This window comes from Lycium ferocissimum, unplaced genomic scaffold (assembly GCF_029784015.1).
Source record: "Lycium ferocissimum isolate CSIRO_LF1 unplaced genomic scaffold, AGI_CSIRO_Lferr_CH_V1 ctg27912, whole genome shotgun sequence".
Classification (NCBI taxonomy): Eukaryota; Viridiplantae; Streptophyta; class Magnoliopsida; order Solanales; family Solanaceae; genus Lycium; species Lycium ferocissimum.
This window is the reverse complement of record NW_026723902.1, coordinates 1-4,928: the sequence shown is the minus strand read 5'-3', so window position 1 is coordinate 4,928 and position 4,928 is coordinate 1. Positions and strand designations below refer to the sequence as shown.

The window sequence follows — 4,928 nt, the reverse complement described above, 5'->3', positions numbered from 1 at the left end:
TTACCCCATGATTACAAATTGGTCAGGGAACATCAAAAGAAGGAAATGAGTGGTAACTCTATTTCATAATGATGTTTCCCAAAAGGTTGAAGTTTTCACGGGAGAAAAAGGAGGGGAAAAGAAAACGGAAGTAATTGAGCATTACAAATGATTTAAACTCGTAATTTACACTTAAAGATCTTCAAAATTTTAGTATAATTAAAAAAAGGGGAGGAATGTGTAATTCGGGATCGAACTCGAACACATCTTATTTGACAACTGAAAGAATTAGGCGTGGAACTTGAAACGACCATATTATCTGTAACTAAAATCACGGGAACTCGTTAATCATACACAATAACGGCTTCTCAGATGCGAACACCCTCATCTCACCACTCCTTTCACTCCTATTCGTACTGAACTTTCGCCATTATCATCGTCATTGTACACAAGAGAGTCGATTGCACCACCAGAATTGAGCATGTTCACCAATCCAATTGGCGCAAACTGTGCTGATTTTTTCAACAACACTGCTACAGGGCTTACCGTTAGCAGCTCATAGTCGAATGGCTGAAGAGTAATCTCCACATTATCAGACAACTTCAAGAGCTTTAGCTTCTTCTGGCAATACATGTACACCGCGAAAATGTTCACTCCTTCCACAAAAAATCGGATTTCTTCCATTGCTCCATTCAACATTTTTTGGACTAACCAAACATGTCACTGCCACTGAATACTCACTCGCTTTTTTTTTTCCTTAAAACAGGGCACCATCCTCCTCCTTGACAATTAAATGCTCCAAGAACTCCGCTAAACTATAGCCATTATTCCCAAAAAATAACACAATAAGATAAAATTTTGATCAATAAATTGCTAAAAGGCATGAATTAAATTCTTAAGATTAATGCTTACTTTATTAAGGTTCCAAATTTTAAGCATAGTTTCCATCTGAAAAGGGGTCTTCAAACAGGCAATCTCTAGTTGGCAGTGCATAATGTTGACAACGGAGAATGGAACCATCAGGCAAGATCAATGTTTTCAGCAATTGGAAGTTGTGTTTGCCCACTGAGTCGCTTACATATACGGGTCCTCCTGAGATGGCTCGAGAGGCGGCATGAAACTCAGCACAAGGGTGAGTAGATTGGAACATGTCCCAATCAGGCTGGATGAAATTTCCCATCCACAGACTGTTGTAAGCACAATGTACCATGTGACATCCTTGCAACCAAAATGTCCCATTGGGATCACCAGATGGATCAGTGCACCAAAAATCATCTCCTGCAAAAGTAGTATTAGTGAACTGAAAAATAAGACAGTTTATGTGATACAACATGTTAATATACGCTGATTGTGTAGTTTATGTGATACAACATGTTAACATACGCTGTTTGGGTATTTTTATTTTGTTTATATAAATCCCTTTTTAAAATGTTTGAGACATACCTACGCGTCCTAGAGAAATGGTCTCTGTCCCAAGGTACATAAAGTCATTGCAATGTTCCATGCTAGCAATCACGCCATTCCCTTTAAAAATGTTTCCTTATTGAAGCGTTTAAGGCATTGTAGTATGATTTAGCCAGTTCCACTCGCCTCCGTAATCCTCTGATAACATCTCCAGCAACTGCATTGACAAGTATGTGAATCATAAACATTGTAGCGTTAGTCAAGCAGATAGAAACGAAAAAGAAAAAGAATAGAAGATCAATATTTATTATTGAACTTTTGAGAACTTACGTGAATAACATCCACCTTGACTCCATCAATCCCAGCTGATTCAAGATGCGAGTGCAACCCTTCGTACAATTGGTGCACCTTCTCTGGTGGGACCAATCCAACTCCATTGTTCACAATCTTGTCCACAGCCAAATCCTCCATAGTCATCTGCAAACCCTGTGATAGCTTAGGACTAATGACCCTACTATCTGGCATGTTTGGCACATTAGGCCTAATCCGCCCCAGTACCCACACAGTGCATGCCACACATATACATGTTCTACACTCTTAAATTCCTCTTTTAGGTCCTCAATAAATGCCCTCATCCCCTTTCCCTTATGACTCTCATAGTCCCTAAATTTGTAATTCTCTTCAAATTTTATTAACCTACATGGCATCTGTTCACCAGCAGCAGTCCTGTTCATCCCTTCTTGATCAGTTATTGGATCATCGTCATCGTGGCAAATTGATTGCCACCCATCATCAATTAGGGCTAATCCTGGAGGGCACCCACCCTCTACTAGGCCCCCAACCCTTCCCATACCCCTTTTATTTACCGTAAGGTAAAAAGCATCCCAAGTGCACCAACCAAATATATCAACTATACCTGGAGGGTTTTTTCTAACAACTTAAAAATCCCTAAATGTAATCTAATAATCTTAATAGCATTTTTCACCATTTCGTACGGGTCCTCACCTACGTGCATATAAATGCAAGTCCGAAACCTGGATTCACGAACTTTACTTGATCCACTTTCCACGCAAATGCCCAAATTATCATCCTGTCCAGGTTGGAATGAGGCTCTAAAGGAACCTTCTAGAATTGGAAGTAGCAAAACATAAGGACGGCCGTTTTCGGATTTGTCTAGTATTATCATTTGTGTCTCGTGTTGAATGTCTCTGCCATTTGGTACAGTGTGTGGTCCACCATACTTTGAACCTGAATATGCTCATGAACCTTATGTTCTTGAGCTTGCCTATAGGGACCACGTGGCAGCTTCTGGCCTGTCCGAGTCAAAAACCGACGAAGCAGCCGATTGTAAAATCTTTGGAGATGAATGGTGATGGGAGGGCAATGATTTTTGCAGGGACATGAGTAAGTATAGGATGACCATTGGCTAAAAACTCAGTGCCTTCAAGGGTGATGGACAAAGGCTTTGTGTTATCATCTATTAGCCTGGCCATTACTTGTGAGGCATTCTTGTTCAAGCTTGGAGCCATGGAAACAGAGAAACAAAGGTATTTAAGAAGTGTCTAGAAATGGAGTGGTTACTATAGGAGTTGAAGAGGAGGACGAAGGTTAATTTGAGAGTTTGTTAATTAGTTGTTACAAGTGATGATCAATGCTTCTATACAGAACTGTATATATAGATGATTTCTCTCACCCACTCCCGTTCCAGAAGTGTGTGTAGGATGAAAAAAAATCTATTAAAAGAAGTTGACCACTGGTTATGGTTGGGCACGGTTGGTTAAGGAAATTATGAGCCGAATATTCTACAAGTTAAATTTTAGTGAATTGTTTTTCGGTTTCAAATATTGTTATTTTATATTTTTCCCGAATTGTTAGTATTGCATTTTTTTCGCATAACTTCTCGACTTTAACCAGAAATGGAACCAATTTTCCTTGAAGTTAATTGCGTATGCCTACAGTATTTTAATTCGGCAGGAGATTGTGAATTTTGAGATACCTAAGCTAAGATAACTAGATAAGTTGCATCAACACTTCTTAAATCAAACATCACACACTATCCCCGCTTCAGTTTTGGAGACCATTGAACAGGAAAATATATTCATGGATATGACGTGAATTTGGGCAAAGTATTACCAAAGTTCTTTTCTTTTTTAATTCTTCCGTTCTTTCCAGACCTCCTTTCATTTGTTGTTTTCTCTGGATGATTCTATGGGACATCACTTGCTTTTAATGTACGAAATAAAGAAAAGATGTTTCTAGTAGCTATATTGGCCTAGTCTTCGATGCAACAGAAAGATCAATTTAAATTAATTGCGTTTACTAATGCAACATCAAGTTTTTAATTTGTTCCTTTGCATTTCCTGAAATTATTGTATCATCAAGTGAAGTCAAAACACGGGAAAAGGCATGCATGGTTCCTCGAGAGAAAAGGAAGTATACATGTACTATTAGATAGTCCATCTTCAAACTTTTCAAGATTTTATTCGTGTTATAAAACCCAAAACAAAAAGCTAGCCCCTAAATTACTGGAAATATACAACCAAATATTTAATTTGTCCGCTTATTTGATATTTCCTAGTAGTTCTAAGTAACTACTAGTAGTATATAAGATTCTAAACAATATCCTTCATATATCACAAATAATACTCATTTTGTTTCATTTTATTCACTCTTTTTATTATGAGATGTCCTAACATGTCTGACATCATACTTTATTACTCCCTCCGTTTTAAAACATACCAATACGCCTTGGTGATTAAAAAGGTGCGTCCTTAATTAAGGGTAATATTAAAAATTAAAACTTAATTATTTTCAAATATAAAAAATATGTCATATTTTTGTTAATATCACATAAAATAAAATAGAAAAAAAATCTTTCACCATCGCTAAACATGTATAAGTCAAAATTAATATCTTAAATCTCATTAAATTTTGTGTCTAAATTTGTTTTATTATATCAAAAAATACGAAAAAAAAAGTGAACATGGAAGAGTGCTAGTATGGGAACTGGATTGAACGTTGCATATTCTGCAAGTTTTTGTGGGACCCCAAAAGCACTGGGCTTTAAATTTTTGACCCCAAATTGGTGGCTTTAATTTTGGGGGCCCTTCAAAATTGTCCGCCCATGTTTAAAAAAAAAAAATCGCCCGGGGTTTGGGTTGCCCTCGGGCAAAATTTTTAATGAAAACTTTGCCCGTACAATTTTTTTTTTTTTTATTTTTTATCTCTTTTGATATTAAAAGAAAGAAAAAATTAAAAACCCCCAAAATAACGCATTCCAGAATTGACCCAAATTTTTCGGGAAAACCAAATTCCTTTTTCTATGTTGCTGGGGTTGGGCTCTCTGCAATATGAGTCCAATTGTTCCCGGACCTTAAAGTTCCATCTTTACATTACGGGTTGTAAGGTGTGTTTCGGTAGGGAGAGAAATATTTTTCAGAGCTGGTCAATTTTTTTAGAAAACATTTAAACCTTGAAAATGAGAAAAAATGACTTTCAACCTTGAAAATGAGAAAAAAGTTTTATAAGAAAATAAAAAAACAAGT

General features: G+C 36.8%; 1 pseudogene; it reads right to left on the bottom strand.

Annotated features, from left to right (window-relative positions):
• Window positions 1-310: 310 nt before the first annotated feature.
• On the bottom strand, window positions 311-3,001 carry LOC132043718 (galactinol--sucrose galactosyltransferase-like; annotated as a pseudogene).
• Window positions 3,002-4,928: the final 1,927 nt, after the last annotated feature.